At 44.4% G+C, this 19,800-nt stretch overlaps 1 protein-coding gene across 6 annotated transcripts in view; it reads left to right on the top strand.

The window, feature by feature from the left end:
• TLK2 (tousled like kinase 2) overlaps window positions 1-19,800 on the top strand; it is a 3,436,060-nt gene that overhangs the window by 229,553 nt on the left and 3,186,707 nt on the right. The window lies entirely within an intron of this gene.

Here is a 19,800-nt window from a genome sequence, read left to right as displayed (position 1 = left end):
GCTCATCCTTCTGTAGTGCCTGCCTTTTGACAAATGTAATCTTTTGCCTTCTACTAAAATACTTGCTTCAGTCATGGATAGTAGAGCTGTGGAACATTTAAGCAAAAAGGTATATACTGCTGCCATCCTGTATTTTGGGGCTAATAATTACCAGACCCATATGACCAGGTATTTCCTCCTTTCTCAAGCTTTTCCAGCAATCTCTGACCTCCCTGATTCAGAAAGGAAGGTTTCTGCCCTTTCTGTACTGGGTTCTACTTAAAGTGGCTCGCCACTCTATTAAATGTAATTATGATGCAGCCGATGCCTCATCTAGGGCTGCTGACTTTAGTTCTGTTTTGAGACGTTCTTGGCTTCATCTCCAGCCCTTACTTTGTGATATTAAGGCGGAGCTGTTGGATGCTTCTCAAGAAAAATGTTTTGGTTCTGTGGCTGCTGAACTTTTAAGTCTCTCCAGGATAAAGGCAAGCCCTTGCAGGGATTGAAACATATTTTTGTTTTGCCTTCCAGAGGAGTTGTCCATCCAAATCTGCTTTTGTATGCAGACAACCTCGCCTTCCTCCTAAAGGTAGGAAGGGTTCTGGGCATGTACCTTCTGCTAGATCTACTCAGACACCACCTTTTCAACGGAAAAAAAAAAAAAAAAAAAAAAAAAACGGTTCTGACAGTTTACTTACCCTTTCCTTCGGTCAGGTTCCCTTAGCCTTTCGTCTTTTCACTTCCCTTCTCAACTGGTTAAGGATCACATAAAGGATCACATATAGGTTCATAGGACAATGCTAGGCTGTTGGCCCAGAGGCCCTTATAAGCCTAGCCAAGAATTTCACTCATTTTTCCACAGTCAGCACCTGTTGTACCCTGTCCAGCAGACACGGGTGGGATCTCAGGGGTGTATTTTCTGTTTCCTATCCAGTTGTCCAGATTCCTCTTAGAGGGCTAGTGAGGTACATTGCTTGACATGGAGAGGGAGTCTATTCTGCAGAAGGGGGGAGTCTTTGGGATGCACATCCTGCCAGCCAGTTCTGTTAATGTCACAGACCAGGTTGAGGCCTTAGGTGCAGGTTGCGTGAGTGTAGTTTGAGTTACGGATATGCAGCAAAACACCATCAATGCTGGGTCTGAGATGGCCTTGTATGCCAGACACAGGTCACCTCTGAGCAGTTTGCACGAGACTGAGTAGAGGGACAAGGCTTTTAGCGTACCTGTATAGGATAGATGTTTGAGACCCTGGCTTTTCCTGGCCAGGAACCTCTGTAGTCTCTTCATCTGCTGCATGTCCTTGACAAGGTACACGCTGAGGGGGGGCATTGTACTCAAGACTCTTAGGTTCTGTTATCTGCCAAGGATACTTCAGGGTGTAGAAATCCCTTTCTTCTTTCGTGGGCATTCCTCAACCTCCTCAGGAACAGCCTTCTTTCTTTCCAGAACTGCTTCAGGGCCTTTTGGCTCAGGGCAGCATTCAAGTCAGGACCCCCTGCCCAGGAAGGGAAAGTGTTTGATTCCAGGATGTTTCTAGTTCCCATGAAGGAGGGCACTTGGAGACCCATTTTGGATCTTTCTCAGCTTAATGCCTTTCTGAAGGTCCCTTCTTTTTGGATGTTGTCCCTTAAAACCATGTTCCCTCTTCTTCCCCAGGCTTCTTAGTATCCCTGGACCTCAAGGATGTTTATTTTCACATCCCAACTCATCCACTTTTCAGGAAGTTTTTACTTTTCTATGTCTCTTACTTGCATTTTCAGTTAACTGCTGTGGCCTTTCTGCTGCCCCAAGGGTATTGATCAAATGCCTTTCTCCTGTCATTACCTTTTGCAGCATGACAGGCATTCAGATTTTACCTTGCCTGGATGATCTGCTGATTCGGACTTCATTCCCCCATAGTCTTTCTTCTTCACCTCTGGTTTATGGCTCATGTCATAGAAAGCCTAGAGTTTACCATAAACTTTCAGAAATCTGTCCTGGCTCCTTCTCAGGATCATGTTTTTCTCAGTTGCAGGATCCAGACCATTCCCATGCTTGCATCCCTACCTTCACCCAGGGCTCACTCACTAATCACCCAATTCCTTCTTCCTCTGGCTTCAGTCACAGCCAGGGATTTTCTCAGGGTTCTAGAATTTATGGCCTCCACCATTCCTATGCTACCTCTAGCCAGACTCCATATGACAAAATTACAATGATTCATAAAGTCTGTGTGACTTCATCACTGTCATGTACTGGATTTTCTAGTTCCTTTCCTTCCATGCCTCAATGTCGAGTTTCAGAGGTGGATTTATCAGCTTTCTCTCAACCTAGGACTTCCTTTTCAACTCTCAAACCCATTTCAGGAATGTTTTTTGGCAGACTCTTGGAGGGGATGGGGGAGCTTCCTTTGGTTCCATCAAGGCCCAGGGTTTCTGGCCTCCTAATCAGAGGTCAGACCACATCAACATAAAGGAAATGAGAGATCTCCTTTTAGCTGTTAATACTTTTCATTCCCTCTTTCTTCCAGGGGCTCGCAAAATCTTCAGACAACACCACAGTGATGTGGTATATCAACAAGCAAGGGGACACACGGTCTTAACTTCTTTGCAGACTTGCCCTTCAGGTCTGGGATTGAGCTGTCCTGTAACAAGCGACTCTTCAAGCTGTCTACATTCCTTCTGAGCAAAACCTAGTGGCAGACTTTGAGCAGGTCCAGTATGCAGGTTCACAAATGGATGCTTCAGAGAGATGTTTCTGGACATTACCCATCAGTGGGGTACTCTACAGGTGGATCTTCATCTCCCTTTTCGAATAGAAAGCCTTCTCTTTTGTGCCAGACTCACAAACCCTCTGTCTTGGAAGGCAGGCACCATATATTTCCCTTGGAAGGGGATGTTTCTGTATGTCTTCCCTGTCTTTCCCCTGATCTGAGGGTCCTGCACAAGATCAAGCAAGACTCTCACAAAATTTTGTTAGTGACAATCTTTTGGCCCAGACAGCACTGGTTTCCTGTTCTTCACCTAGCCAGAGGCAATCACCACAAGCTAGCTCACAGGGTGGACCTTCTCCAACAAGATAAGGTGTCCTGATCCATCCTCGCTTGTCCACTCTTCAACGGACGCAGTGGGTGACAGGATTTTGATACCTTTTAGGCACTTTCTTTTTTTCCTGAGGACCTGCTTTAGGGTTCTGCAGGAGGCCAGGAAAGCCACTACTAGGAAATCCTATTTTCCCAAATGGAAGAGATTTTCTGTGTGGTGTTTCTTGTAATCAGGATCCATTTTTTGTGGGGTTCTTCTGGTTCTCTCTCATTTTTTTTGAATTGTTTCATGCTAGGTTAGCATATTCTTTCATTAAAGCTCACCTTTCAGCTATTCCTGCTTGTTTGCCTTTGACTCCTCCTTTTGTCTCTAGGTTTGAGGTCCATTTCTTAAGGGTGTCCTTCATATCAGGCCTCCCAGCATACCTAATCCCACCCTCTTATTTGGATAAGACTAAGACAGTTTGCAAATCTGAGCAACTTTAGGTCTGGCTGTTTTTAAAGGAGAGCTGCACTCGCAGACTCAAAACATGTTTATTTTCATCATGGTTTGGTGTTTCCTACATTTTAATACCACTCTGGGACTATTTACAGTTTTTTTAAAGATTTTTATACGTAATTTCCAAGTCTGACCACATGGGGTCTGACATCTTGAAGTAATTCTGATTGTTTAGTACAAGATTGTTTAGTCTGCCTCTAGGTATCCCACAGTACAGTGCTTGTCCTTTAAGCAAAGTATATTTTCCTGGATCTTTAAGACCATTTTTTTCTGTTCATTTCATAGTAAATGTCTTTCTATCTTTGTAAAGGCTCATTGTGCTAGTACTTTTGCTTCCTCTGGTGCTCCCCCCCCCCAAAAGATTGGATACCAGTTCCGTCCTTGAGGTTACTACTTGAACTTCTGTCCTTATCTTCACTAAGCATTACAAGTTGGATATTGTCTCCAGAGCAAGAGCTGACTTTGCCAGAGCTCTCCTGTATGGGTTTTTAGAGGGCTCCTCTGCTCCTTCTTCCTCCCAAGTTTTCTCTTGAGCTTTTATATTCTCCCTTGTGGAAAAAAATACTGCAACAGAAGATGTCCATAGGTTCATACTAGGCTATCTGCCCTAGGGCATTTATAAGCCTAGCCAGAGTGTGTGTGGCTTTCACCACCCCTTAGGATGAGAATACTATACCCATTAGTTTGTTGTGCCTCTGTCCAGCAGTGATACAGAGATGATTCCCGGGGTAAACCTACGATCTCCCATCCACTCGTCAAGATTTCTCTTGAACAGAGTCAGTGAGGGGCTCTGCCTCACATGGACTTTGATTCTGTTCCATAGTGTAGGGAGTCTCTGGGTGATGAATCTGTCCCTCCAGCACGTCCTATTTATATCCGTGTTGAGGTTTAAGTCTCTCGCTCTCGTGGCTCTGGTGGATTTGGATTTTTTGAGGTGGAGCATGTCCATTAATTCCGGGTTGGACATGGCCTTGTATGTCAGGCACAGATCACCTCTGAGCAGACGGTATGCGACTGAATAGAGCTGGAGTTTCTTCAGTCGGGCATCGTATGACATATGTTTGAGCCCCTTTATCCTTTTGGTGAGGAACTTTTGGGGTCTTTCCGACTGCTGCAGGTGTCTGGTAAGGTACATTCCGAATGGGGCGTTGTACTCAATCATTGGTCTGATAAGTGAAGAGTACAGGGGCACAATGACCTCTCCTGATCTGGATGTGAATCCCTTCATGATCAGGTGGGCAATGTAGAAGGTCTTACTAACCACTTTGGCAATGTGAGTGTCAAAAGAGAGGTTACTGTCAACTTGGGTCCCCAGGTCCCTGATAACTTCTTCCATGTTTAATGGATTACCACTTATGTGGTAATTAGGGGTTACCTTGTTTTTCCCAAAGGGTATGACTATACATTTTTTGGCATTTAGCTTAAGGCCATGGCTCTGGCACCAGTTATCCATTTCTATGAGACCTTTCTGGAGGATGTCTGTGTCTGATGGAGTGTCAATTATGGTGCCCAGTTTGCAGTCATCTGCAAATTTTGTCAGCCACAATCCCCCTATGTTTGCCTGCACTTCAGAAAAATAAATGCCGAACAAGAGGGGGCCCAGGACTGAGCCCTGTGGGACACCGCTTGTGACCGGCTTAGAGTCTGACATGGCACCAGCAACTCTAACCCTGTGTGTTCTGTCTTTGAGCCAGTTTGCAACCCATCTTGTGACGTATGGGTTTACATCTAAGCTGGTGAGCTTTTCTATGATGCCCGAGTGGGGTATTGTGTCTAACGCTTTTGCTAGGTCAAGGTAGGCTGTGTGAACTGCCTTACCCTCATCAATGGCCTTAGTGACTGTTTCGAAAAAGTCGACCAAGTTCAAGAGGCAGGATCTGCCCTTGACAAAGCCAAATTGGGTAGGATCCAGTGTCTGTAGGTCCCCAATGTCTTTATTTATGAGTTCCATTATGATCCTCTCCATAGCTTTGCAGACAAGGCTCGTCAAGCTTATGGGGCGGTAATTTCAGGGTCCGTAGAAGCACCGCCTTTGTGGAGTGGGACCACAGTTGCCGTCGCCATTCTTTGGGTACGTATCCTGTAGTAAGGCTAAGATTAAACAGCAGCCTTATGTGTGGGTTTAGTTCCTCATTGAGTTCGTGTAGCACGCAGCCGGGGACACCGTCCGGTCCCATTGATGCTGTGTTTTTGCTTTAGAGAGAGCAGCTCTCACCTGGGCATCTGAGATGTTTGGGAGGCTAGAGTCTGGTGGGATAGATATTTCTCCTTTTGGGGGGGAGGGAGGGGAGAAATTTGCACTGAACCTGTCTGCCAGTATGTTGGCAGTGTCTGTGGGTTCAGTGATTTTTTTATCGTTTTGGACTAATTCTGAGCATATCTGGGAGTTTCCACCCAGGTTTCTAACATAGCTAAAGAAGACTTTATGGTTGTCTTTTGTGTCATTAGCGATTTTTCTCTCAAAGTTGGCCTTGGATGATTTTATGAGTGATCGTAGTTTTTTGCTAGTATTGATCAGAGATGCCTTCCCATTTAGGGATTTTGCTATGTCATGTAGTAGCTTTCTCCTCTTGTTGTAGAGTTTGTTTATGGCTGGAGTCCACCAGACCGGGCGCCTGCCTTTGGTGGAAAGGGTCTTGATTTTATTAGGGATTGCTTGATCCATACATTCCTGGAGGTGCTCGTAGAAGGCATTTGTAAGGGATTCAGCAGCGTGGGTTGTGGTTTCCACTGGCTTGGGGGCCTTGAAGGATACCACTCCAGTCTTAAGAAGTGCGAAGTTTGCTTTTGAGAAGTTCTTCACTGTGGTCTTTTTTGCTGGGGGTGGGGGCGGGATGCGGATCTCCAGTGAGATTAATTTATGGTCTGATCTCACCAATGAGGGATATACTTCTGGTGTGGAGCATTTTGTCCCCATGTTTGTGATGATCAGGTCTAGTATATTTTCTCCTCTTGTGGGAATGGTTACTAGTTGTTCCATAGCATTTGAGTTTATGAACTCAAGGAACCTTTGGGTTAGGGTGTTGGGGCTTGAGTAATGTTCCCAGTCTATGTTTGGGTAGTTGAAGTCACCCAATATGATGGTGTTTGGAGAGACATTCATACTCTCCAGTGTCTTCAGGAAGGCTGTGTGGGTTTCCTGAGTTTGAGAAGGTGGTCTGTAGCATGTTACAAACTGTAGGGCAGTTTTACCTATGGTTAATTGCACCTGGATGGTCTCCGATGCTTTGTGCGTTGCCACTAACCTGGAGGTGTGGGTATCCTTTATGAATATGGATACTCCACTTCTCTTCACTGTTGCAGTATTCCGTCCCTCCTTCCTCCCCCTTCTACTCTGAACTGTTCCTGGCCTGGAATTATTTTCCTGTTTCTCCTTACTGATGCACATGTTCCCCTAGCCGATCGGGATATTAGTTCTCCCTGGGGCTTTTCAGGTCTGAGATATGTACATCACCTTTGCACTCTATGCCTTGATCGGGGAGCATGTGTGCAAGACATATAAAGTCTATATATTCCTAAGGCTTTGGAAAACTAACCAGATGTTGCGTTTCCCTTGGCAGGTATCCCTTATGTAATGAGTACTGTGACAGTGATGAGAAAGAACATCTACTGTTATGGTAAGATTTTACACAACTGTACTGTAGTTTTAGTTGACTGACTAAATTTGCAGATGATTGTAAGCTAGAAGCAGTAATTGAATCCCCAAATGATTTGGCCATCCTGCAGGTAGGTGCATCGTAAATAACTAGTGTCAGAATCATAGTCTGAAAGTAAATGCCAGAAAATACGTTATTGTATCCTTTGGGAGCTAATCTACCCCAGGTAACTACCACATTGATGATACTCCCTTGAAAGTTGACCTAGTTCGGGATTTGGGAACTTGGGTGGACAGTGAATTAACTTTTGACCAACATGTCTGTTGTATTAAAGTCCTCCTGTATTATACAGCTTACAAACAAAGGGATTCTGTCTAGATCTGGTGATGTCATTGTCCCCTTTACTCAGACCTCAGTAGGTAAGTCATTAAATATCATGCCCTCTTTGACGTGTCTGTCCACACCCATGGAACAAGTAGAACACCCACAGAGATACCTTACTGAAAGGATGCAGGGCCTAAATAGGTCTTACATGGACCAACTCAGTCCTGCCACTGTACTCTGTATTCTACATACTGCTGAGAGATTAATTGTCTGGAATACAAGCCTGTTATTGATGCACTTGAGCAATAAACCAACCATCTTGCATTAAGAAGGACTCCCCTGAACCCTTGTGGCAGAAGAGTGTGACTTCATCCTTGTCCGAGTCGGAGATTGCTGGAGGAAGCTTTCTTGTGTTTTTTCTTATGGCAGATTAGCTTAAAAGTTTTTGTTTTAATTTCGCCTGTATTTAAGCCTCACTTTTATGTATTGCAGAACACCATACAACAGGAGTTAGGGGTGCACTGTATAGACTCAAATGCCTTGAATCTCAATTTTTCCTTGGACATCTGTCAGTTGATCCCTCCCGAGATTCCCTACTGCACTATGGATGCACTGAGCAGTGTTGCCGCACTTATCCATAGCTTTCATTAGAACAGGCACCTTTTAGTCCTAGCACAAAAACTGGTCAAACTAGTTAACTCCTTTCCCTAATAGCATACTGTAAAAACCTGCTATAATAAACTGGCAGTTGTTCTTCGTGTTTCAGTGTTGCAGTCATCACACTTGGGTTATCTGCCTGCAGGTAGCCCTCAGTCGGCCCGAGTACCAGAGACTTAGTATTTCTGCGTCGGTTGCTGTCGCTCCAGGACTGTCATTGGGGGCATAAAATCAGGCAGCTGACGCCATTACATCAGTCTTTCTTGCCGAGGATCCCGAAGCAGAAGCAGTTCACAAGAGTGCTGGTTGGCCGCTACCTGAGTTTTCGTTTCCGAATTGAATCATCCCGAAAGTCTTCTAAAGCTAAGTACCCCATTGGGGATCCTTTTTTTTCTTGCTCTAACCGATGTCAGAAAGTTAACAATGGTCTCGCCTATGGAAAGCAAATACCACACTGAGATTTCCAATCTTAGTGAGTCACCTGTTTAGGCCCAGACCACGATGTACCTCGCTGTCGGTTTTGTGCTTTGTTCAACGCCCGAACTATTCGTCATAGAACAGGCACCTTTTAGTCTTGGCACAAAAACTGGTCAAACTAGTTACCTCCTTTCCTTAATAGCATACTGTAAAAACCTGCTATAATAAACTGGCGGTTTCCCATCAGTTTATTGGCCAGGCATACTGAGGCAGTGTAGTAATTGCCCCATGTATACTGACAACTCTTATTCCTAAAACAAATACCCTCTGTGAGAGATGTCATTACACTGTGAAATTGGAATTAGTTCTCTCATGTAACAAACTGGACATCAAAAAGGTTGTCAGTACACGCACTTTATCTCTCACACAAGTTGAGGTCAGGACACACATGCCCAGATGTGCGGAGGTACTCGCTAGTAGCTTACCAAAAGATCAGAGACCTTCCAAACGTAAACCACTTGCACATGCTGCTATGCAAATAGAAACCACTACACAACACACACACTAGTGTCTCAGCAAATGAGCTCCTAAGGCAAAACACCTCAAAACCTAATGTCTTTGTCATAGGTAAATCCATAGTGAGATCCACAGATGTCCCCTTCAGGCTGGACAGAGGTCACTGTCACCTGCCTGTCAGGTGCCAGAATCCGTCGGATCACACATGCACTTAAGTGACTCAACAGCAAGTACCATTATGACTTTGTCATAGGCCATGTTGGGGTAAATGATGAGACGTACCTCTCTGGACTATATGAAAAGAGACCTGACTGAACTCTCAGGCATGTATGACCCTAGCCCTAAGCAGCATTCTTCCTTCACCCAGGATGATGCCACAATATAAACAAAAAATGATTAACTTCAACAGTTGGCTTAGCTTGTGGTGTCAGTCCAGGGGGATCCATTATCTGTCAGCCTGGAAAGACATGGTTGATAGGCCATGCTGCTTTGCCAGAGATGGTCTGTACCTTGTTTCTTGTACGCTTTCGGATACTGGCAAAGGCCCTTGCCTCTCCCATAGTGCCTTTTTTAGGCAATATCAAAACAACTAAATTTCTGACGTAACCAAATCCGCTTGAGAAAAACTCAAGGTTCTGCTGGGTAATAGGAGTCTAAACATGAAACTGCAATTCCTGGAAGCACCCCTCACATTTGAAGATGCTGTTGTGTGTGCAGTCACTGAGACATGGTTGAAGCCCATGGTGAGCATCCTAGCCGTGCAAGGCTACAGTGCCGTCTACACGTTCAGACCTCAAAGTGAGCGTGAAAGAAACAAAAGTGGAGGTGTATTCATAGTCATTAAAGCCATTACACCTCGAGACTGGTCAAACAGTACAACTCTCTCAAACTACTCCATGTCCAATTAACTATAGGCAAAAATACCGTACCACATCATTGCTAGCTGCTGGTCCCCCACCATGAACCAAGAAAAGCACGCTGCCTACCTGGTCTTCCTGGCGTCGCTCGCCGTATAGCCCAACACCTTAGCCGTGGGAGATTTCAACTATCCTTTCATTGACTAGCTGACATACATGAGCATGAACATGGTTGCCCAGAAGTTCTTGGGACTTTTTCAATACAGATGCTCTAGAACAGATGGTCTGCATTCCCCACAAGGGGCTCAAATGTCCTAGACATAATTCCAACCAACATGGGGGAGTCGCTGCACTCTCCAATGTGTGATGCCCTCCCTGGTAAGGTCGGACCATAAATCAGTCTCATTCAAAGCAACTGTTGAACCTGTCACCACCACAGGAGTGAAAAAAAATATATATTCCAAAGCAAACTACAGCCATCTAAGTGAATATGTAAAAAGTTTTATGCCCCCAACAATCCGACAACCATGACTCCTCTGGAGAGGTGTACATAAATGCCCTGTATAAACACTTAAGCAACTGTATAGACTCTGGTGTGCCTGACCGGATTAAAACCAGGTCCTTCCAAAAAACAAGCTACCCTGGTGGACTCCAATATAAACAGTTTCTTCCTTTTGTTGTATAACTTTGTCTAAGAACAAGAGGGATCTGACTCAGCAGAGGAAGAATTCCTTCCACAGCTTGAACAAGCAAATCAGAAATCTTGTAAAGTCCTCTAAAGCTAATTTAGAAGGTAAAATGGCATCCCTAGTTAAGGATAATCATAAGGCATTCTTTAACTACATCTGAAATCCAAAAGGGAATGCCTAGCTATGTGCATAAGTGGTAGTAGATGGTACTCCTCATAACTGGAGGAAATTGCCAACCTGCTAGTTGACAGATTTGGTGCAGACTTCACCCACCCCCTGTCCCCACCAGCCATACCGTCAAGCATTCCTGCCACCAGTCCTCTCCTTAATATCTCTAGAGATCAGGTCATTTCTGCGCTCTCCAAGGCCAAAAACACAGCCTCAATGGGGCCAGATAACATCCCAGGTTGCTTATTAAGCAGTCTAAAACAGGACCTAGTGGACCCACTTGGTGTTCTCTTTAACCATAGCTTGAGAACTGGCTTTGTTCCATTAGAGAAGAGAACAGCAACAGTAATCCCCTTGCACAAAGGTGGGGCCGTCAACCGACCCTGGGAACTAAAGATTCATAAGTCTAACCAGCCTCATCTGCAAGGCCATGGGAAGAATTCTCATGGACCTCCTCAGCAAGGATATAGACAACCTTCAAACTCTAGACCCAACCCAATTTGTCTTAGTTAAGAGAACATCGTGCTTATTAAACCTAGTAGACTTCGAGAAAGTTGCCAAAGCCCTGGATGAAGGTAAAGACTGTACATACTGCCTAGCCAAGGCTTTTGGCACAGTCCCCCACTCCGGTTTCAGTGAGAAACTCGCAGCTGAGGATTAGCCCTTGCATCTCTAGATGGGTAGCCAATACTGTTAAAGTTGGTGACTCCACCTCTACCAGTAGACCTGCCCACCAGTGGCATACCACAAGAATCTGTGTTGGGCCCTTTACTGTTTGGAATTAATTTATCGAAAGTCCAGGATAAAGTAGACGGGATTTGGCTTACCATGTTCACTGATTGCAAATTGGGTGCAATCATTCAGTCCCCCAACGATGTTAACATACTACAAGAGGGGCTAACACAGACAAATGACTGATGCTAAAGCCACAGTCTAAAACTAAATGCACATAAAGTACATTATTTTTCCCCCTTGGCAAAGCGGAATTCTGTGCTAATTGCAATATTGTCAGCACCCCTGTAAGTTCAAACCCAGTGGTGTGGGATCTGAACACGGGTAGATAGCAGTCTGAACTTCGACCACCAAATTTCCACAGTGGTAAGAAAAGCTTTTTTATGTTGCGCATCTCATAAGCAAGGGCATCACATCCAAGTCTTAAGGATGTTACAACTCCACTGTACTCTATTCTCATTGGACTATTAGTGTACGATGCTTCCTTCTGCATGCATCTCACCAGACACCTGCAGCAGCTGGAGAGACCACAGAGGTTTCTCACCAAGAAAATACAGGACCTCCAAACCATGACTTGCGTGGATTGACTGAAAGCCCTGTCACTGTACTCTGTATCACATAGGTTGCTGAATGACTTGTGCCTGGCCTACAGGGCAGTCTCTGACCCTAGCCTGATATGCTGCACATCTGCAGGTCAAATGGCACAAGAATCACTTACTCTGAGGGTCTTAACCTAGCATGTGACATTAACAGAATATGTTGGAGAAACAGATTTATTTGCCAGATATTGATAATCCTGTGGAATAAACTTCCATTTCACATGAGACCGAGCTCCTCACTGACCCTATTCAAGTGCAACCTGGACAAGTGGATGGGAGACAATAAATTCACACTGGGGATGGTACCCTTGTCCCTCATGCACAAGGGTAGTTGGTGTTTGTCATAGACTCGCTCTGTGAATTACATCCATCTAACCAAGGACAATTGGGGCAACTCGGGATTAACATGGCTAGCCTTATAAGGACTGTAGTGCTATTAGCCTCGTAACCTCCTATGAACCTATAAGGCATCCTCTGACCCATTATTAATGAATTTACTACACGTCAGCAAGTCGAATGGCATCAGAAATGCTCTCTACAGGGATCCATACATTTTCCGTGACATTAACAGAATGATGTTCATTGTGTTTCACTGTTGCAGTCATGACTGTAGGGTTCTCCCCTGCTGGCAGGCAGCCCTCAGTCGGCCAGAATCCCAAAGTATGGGTCCGGCGTCGGCTGTTCAACCATGCTCCCTGACGTCAGAGCGCCAGGAGTACAAAGCTGACAGCCGACACCATCTTCTCCAGTCTTTCTTGCCGTGCGGTGATGGCAGTTCGCAAATGCCGGTCGGCTGACTCCTGACGATTTTTTCTGATAAACTTCAGTCCGAAGATTTTCTTCTCCACTCAAAGCTAAGTACCCCGTTGGGGAAACTTTTTTCTTGCTCCACTCCGATGTCAGAAAAAGTTAATTGTATTTCATGTGGGAAGCAAATACCTCATAAGGATTTTCATTCTTACTGTATTCCTTGCTTAGGCCCTAACCACGACGTAGCTAGTTGTCGGTTTTGTGCTAGATTCAATCAACGTACAATCAAGCGAAGGTACGATTTTGCTTTTCATTACTTCGGTAGGCGCTTTAACTACAAAATGTCATCGGATATGGTTCCGACTACCGGAGTTCACAAACGTCGCAAGGATAAAGACAGGCCTCCGAGGTCCAAATCTGATGACAGCGCACAAGCGGAGCCAGCTTCAGGTTCGGCCGTCGTCAGTGAGGTGCTTTTGCAACCCCTGTCGTCGGCCATTTCAGAACCGATGGCCGAAACCGACTCTCATGAGGAGCCAACCAGGCCTTTAAATATTTCTATTGCAGGACCTTCGGACAATGCTTTTTCGGATGGGTCCGGAGCCGCTGTGCAGGTACCAGCTTCCGAAGGGGTTTTCAGGCCTACTCAGCTTCTAATAAAAGCAAAGACAAAGGCAAAGACTCTTTCTAAATCAAAGACTGCAACACAGGCCTCTTCTGATCCGGCTCCCAAGTCACAGAAACAGTTACTCAAGATGACGGAGGATTTACTTGCTATGATTAGGGGTTCACATCCCCCTCCAGATAAAAGGCCAAGGCAGGATTTTTTTTATGATTCCTCTGATCAGGCTTCTGTTTCCTCAGTTTCTTCTTCTGACCAGGAATATTCTTTCCCTTCTTATGAGGATTCTGATGCTGAGGAATCCATTCCTTCAGCTTCTCCCCCTGAGGATTTCTCTTTTGGGGAAACTTTGCATGAAATGAGGGAACATTTCCACTGGGAAGGACAGGAGTATTCGGAATCTAAGAAAAGACTGAGGGATTTTCTTCTTCTTCCCCAACATAGACCCCTGGCTATTCCTCCTGTTTTGGATATTGTGGATGATGCCTTTTCGGAGGCTAATTTAACCCCTGACTCTTTTCCTCCTGCTCCTGTTAAGCCTGATAGATATTGCAGGGTTCCTGATTCCCACCAGTTTTTATACAAGAACCCTTCTGCTGACCCTGAAACCATTTCTCAGGGTCCTAAGGGAGTTAAGGCCGCTTCTGCCAAAAATCCCATTCCTGCTGAAAAGGATTCTCGATCCTTAGAAAGATGGGGCAAAAAGGTGTACACTTCTGCTACTTTGTCCATTAGGGCTTTAAACTGTCAGTTTCATATGCTGAAATACCAGCAATTTCTCTTGTCTGTTTTAAAACAAAAGCTTACTTCCATTTCTGCCTGTGCAGATAAGGAATTTCATGACTTATTGCATGCCACTGAACAAGTTGGGAAGCATGGTTTACACTGTGGATTTGATGCCTTGGAGGCTTCTTGTAGGGCTGCGGCCTCCAGCACAGTCATTAGAAGGCATGCATGGCTAAAGGAACAAAATTTGCCTGAACAAGTAAAGGCTAAATTATTGGATGCTCCTGTTCAGCATACTGTTTTGTTTGGATCAAAAGCTGAAGAGGTGATTAAAAAGATGGAGGATAAGGCGAAATCCATGCAAACAGTTAAAGATTTCTTACAACTACAGCCACCTAGATTTAGCAAGAATTGGCCTTCAAAAAATCGGTCCTTTCCCACTTCAGACAGGCTTCAGAGGGGTAGATATAGACGCTCCAGAGGAAGGCCTCAAACACAAGCTTGTTATAGACCAAGACAGTGGATTGCTTCCACCCCTAGGGGAGGAGACAAACTCAAAGGAAATAAACTCAATGACTCCCTCTGTTGGGCTACAGGAACTTTTTGCCTGGAAGCCCCTCTGAGGAAAACACTCTTTTTTATCAAAATTGGACTCAAATAACCCAAGACAAGTGGGTTTTGGATGTGGTTTTAAGAGGTTACAAATTCCATTTTCATACCTTGCCAAGGCCAAGCGGATGGCCAGACCTTCCAAAACATCAATGGACGGAGGCCTTAAACCAGGTGGAAGCTCTTTTGGCTATGAATGCCATAGAACTGGTTCCACTTTCAGAGATGGGAAAAGGTTTTTTTACTTAAGGCTCTTTCTAGTCCCAAGGAAGCAAAATTCATGGAGACCCATTTTGGATCTGTCGGTCTTGAACACCTTTCTAGAGATTCCAAAATTCAAGATGCTTACTCTACAGCAGCTACTTCCAATGCTGTCCAAAGATGCATGGATGGTAACTTTGGATTTAAAGGAGGCATATTTACACATTCCCATCAGGCAGGATCGCAGAAAATACCTCCGGTTCAAGGCCGGATCGAGGCACTTTCAATTCTCTGCGTTGCCCTTTGGATTATCTTCTGCGCCCAGGGTCTTCACCAAATGCCTGGCTCCAGTAGTAGCTTACTGCAGACTCAAGGGAATTCAAATTTACCCTTATCTGGACGATTGTCTAATTCAGGCAGACAGCAAGGATGTCTTACTCCAGCATCTACAATTTGTACAGAACCTCCTCAAGTTCCTGGGATTCTCTGTAAACAAAGTCAAATTTGACACCATCACAACAGATAACTTTTCTGGGTGCTCTTCTAAACACCACAACCCAGATGGCATTTCTGACATACGAAAAACAGTTACAGCTGGCTTCAAATTTCAAAACCTTGGCAACTTTAACTCAACTATCTGCAAGGAAATTCCTGCAGGCTTTGGGTTACATGGCCTCCTGCATCCTTCTCGTACCATATGCAAGACTACACATGAGGAAAATACAGTGGTACCTAAAAAGTGTATGGTCTCAGCATTGCCACAGTTTAGACATACTGATCTCCGTCCTTCCTTGCCTTCAAAAGGAATTTCTTTGGTGGTCCAGGGCATGTGCTCTAAACAAAGGGGAAACCCTTCCGTCTGCCTCCTGCCACTCAGATTCTAACCACGGACGCTTCGGATTATGCTTGGGGAGACCATTTTCAGGGCAACTGTCTGCAGGGCCTTTGGACAAAGGATCAGAAGCACCTGCATATCTATTTAAAGGAAATGTTAGCCGTTCAGAAAGCTCTATTGGCCTTCAGGAATCTTTTACAACCAGGACAACTAGTAATACGGACAGACAACACCACAGTTATGTGGTACATAAGCAAGCAAGGGGGAATCTCATTCCTACCCCCTTTGCAGACTAGCCATGGATCTATGGAACACAGCTCTAGCTTGCAATCTGCATCTTCAAGCTCAGTTTCTACCAGGGAAACAAAACTTCCTGGCAGACAGTCTGAGCAGAAACCTTTCGGATCCACACGAGTGGATGCTGAACACCAAAATATTCAGGATGATAACAGCAGTCTGGGGATGTCCTCACATAGACCTCTTTGCATCCCATCTCAATCATCAGCTACAGAATTTTTGCACCAGGTCTTTCCACAGAGAAGCTTGGAAAGTGGATGCCCTGTCATTCAGTTGGAGGAACCTCTTGGGATATGTCTTTCCGCCTCTTCCTCCTCTTCCTCCTCTTCCGCGGGTCTTATTGAAGATAAAACAGGACAAGCCCAAGATGATAATCTTGCTGGCTCCAAATTGGCCTCGGCAGTTTTGGTATCCAACTCTAAAAAACCTATGTCTGGAGCCCACTTGGATTTTACCTCAGTCTCCGAACCTTCTGTCCCAACATCAGGGTCAGGTTCTACACTCATGTCAGAATTCTCAGCCTGGCAGCCTGGTTAATCCAGGGCCTTTGATTTCTTCTTTCCTACCTAAGCAGGTTATGGATGTCATTTTAGAAGCCAGACGTCCTAGCACTAGAAAATATTATGCAGGAAAATGGAAAAGATTTTGTTCCTGGATGCAGGCTCAGGATTCTGATCCTCTTCTTCCTAACATTACCTTAATTTTACTTTACTTGACAGATCTCTTACATGAGAGTCTCTCTCTTCCATTAAGCTACATGCCTCTGCTATTTCTGCTCATTATAATACAGACCCTCCCATCTTTTCCCACCAGCTCATGAGACAGTTTCTCAGAGGAGCTAAGAACTTAAGACCTCCTAGATCTCCTCCCATTCCTGCTTGGGATCTCAACTATGTTTTGGAAAAACTAACCTTACCTCCTTTTGAGCCTGCTGCCTCTTCTGACATCAAGTTTTTATCTTGGAAGACAGCTATCTTGTTAGCCCTAACCTCTGCCAGGAGAGTTTCAGAGTTTCAAGCTCTTGTGGCTGTGGAACCTTATATTATTTTTCATCAAGACAGGGTATCTTTGAGGACTAATCCTACCTTCATGCCTAAGGTGGTTTCCAAAGTGGCTTTAAATCAAACTATCCACTTGCCAACCTTTTTCCCCACTCCTCAAAATAAAGGGGAAAGGATCTTACGTTCCTTGGATGTACACAGACAACTACGTTTTTACCTGGACAGAACCAAGGACATCAGAAAATCAGAACAATTGTTCGTTTCTTATGCTTCAAGTTCCCAAGGTAAAGCCATTTCAAAACAGACCATTTCTAAATGGATTGCTCATGGAATCAGATTTTGTTATTCACACCATGGAAAGCAAATCCCAGGGAGTATACGGACTCATTCCACCAGAGCGGCTGCCACTTCTGCGGCCTTCCTCAGGGGAGTTCCTATCAAAGACATTTTGGAAGCTGCAACTTGGTGTTCAGTGCATACTTTCTCTAAGCACTACAATCTACCTCTCTACTCTAAGTCTAGGGCAGGCTTTGCCTCTGCAGTCTTGCAGGGCCTTCTAGCCGCCCCTTCTTCTTTATGACCACCTCCCTTTCTTTCAGCTTTGGGATTCTACCCTACAGTCATGACTGCAGCAGTGAAACATGATGAACATAGTACAGTTGTGTACACCTACCATAAATGTAGATGTTCGAGTGTCTTCACTGTTGCAGTCTGGGTTTCCCTCCCTCCTGTCCCCTCTTATGTTTGCTTTTGTGTAGTTCCTTTTTTCACCATTCTTCTGAGGTGTATTTGCAAAGGTTATGGGACCTTTTTCATTTTGGGACTCCTGACATCTGGGGCAAGAAAAACTGGAGAAGATGGCGTCGGCTGTCAGTTTTGTACTCCTGGCGCTCTGACGTCAGGGAGCATGGTTGAACAGCCGATGCCGGGCCCAGACCTTGGGATTCTGGCCGACCGAGGGCTGCCTGCCGGCAGGGGAGAACCCTGCAGTCATGACTGCAACAGTGAAGACACTCTAACATCTACATTTATGGTAGGTGTACACAACTGTACTTTTTGGTGAGATGGGTATGTTTTTTATATATAGAGGATATTGCTGCTGTGGAACAGACTCCTCATCCACATAAAACAAAGTTTATCCCTGTCCATTTTCAAGTGCAGCTTAGATCTCTGGATGGGAAACAGAAAATTTACCTGAAGACTGCTACCTGTACTACTATTGAACAGCGGCAGCTCCTAAATGCTGTATCCCATGCATGGGTCCTCTTAAATTATCTATGGTGTGATTTCATTTTTTTGTTTTATTAGAAGTAATATGCAGTTACTGATCACGGGTAAGGCTAATCTGTAACTAAATGGGGCAGGTTATTTTGAGCATAAAAAGGGAACCTGACTAGGCTTTAAGTGGCACACAAGGACAGTTAGTTTCTTATTTGCCTACGAACACACACCTCTCAACTGCACAGATTTTCACAGACTGTCCAGGTTTTTGTCTTGTATTTTTCATCTGTTCCTCATAAAATTTGTGGTTTTCTGGTAAGTCACTACATATAATTTTGGGTTTCAGACTTCCTAGCCTTTAGAAAAGTCTGTGGTAGAAAATCCTGTTTAACAACTTGCTAAGTTTGTAATAGCAGTTTCTAAAATCTGTTGCTATTTTTGGAACGTTGCCCCCCCCCCATTATTTCAGGCTTCGTCCACATTTCTTGCACTAAAGTTCAGAGGTATGGCTAGGTATAATTTAGATATTTTGTGTTTTCAGTATCATGAGCTTTCAGTGTTTTGTACTTGAACTGTTATTTTGTGGTTTGATACTTTGAGTTTTAGATATTGACATTGTGTGTGTATGTATTTATTTGTTCGCATATGTGTGTGTGAAATATATGAATGCAAGATAATGGGATATTCCCCTTTATCATCTCTGTGATAGTGTGCTCTGTGTTGGTATATATAATTAGTAGGGGTGTGGATATTATAGTTGGAGGACCATGAGCAAGTTGAGATTTTTCTATTGTGACTTGTTGGCTTGTCGACATCTTGACTTTTTTGGTGTAAACTGTGTCAGGCTGACCTCTGTCACTGGCTAAAAGGACCAGATTGCATTAAAAAAATAGTTGATGAAGGAATGCAGTGGTAGTAAGGAAGAAGTGAATGAAGAATATGGATGTTTTGAGATTCAGGGTATTTTAGGTGGATTGAGTAGCTATGCTTCTCATTTTAAAGGGGTATCTCTGTCCTTTCATATGTTAATATTGGGCAATTAGTCTACATACTATCACTTGCTTGACCAATAACTAGATAGTTAAAAGGTGAGAGTCCGATGTCTGGGAGGTAAATATCTTGACCTTTATGCCAACCCACAGTACTTGCACAATGCTTGTATCTATTTATATCTCTTCAGTTGCACTAGGCAAAGGTTGTGCCAATGTAGTTGTCCTGCCGATGGTGTAAACTTTAAGATTACATTTTTCAGTCCCTTGTATGTAAGCAAAGGACCCCTATAATTGTTGGTGGATGCCATGGAATCTTTGCAACCATCTGATGTATGACCAACGTAAGCAGATGGGACCTTGATTTTATCATGTCCTGAAGGATGACTCAGTCAGGTGTACAGCACTTCCCCACTTCTGCTGTATAATGTCAGCAGTTTAGTCACCTGGACTGGTAATAGAACCCACACCCTTCTGGTTTTGGAAAACCCAAGGCG

This window comes from Protopterus annectens, chromosome 13.part0 (genome assembly GCF_019279795.1).
Source record: "Protopterus annectens isolate FY-2018-M chromosome 13.part0, PAN1.0, whole genome shotgun sequence".
NCBI lineage: Eukaryota > Metazoa > Chordata > Ceratodontiformes > Protopteridae > Protopterus > Protopterus annectens.
Note: the sequence above shows the minus strand (reverse complement) of the source record. Positions and strands in the feature narration are given on the sequence as shown.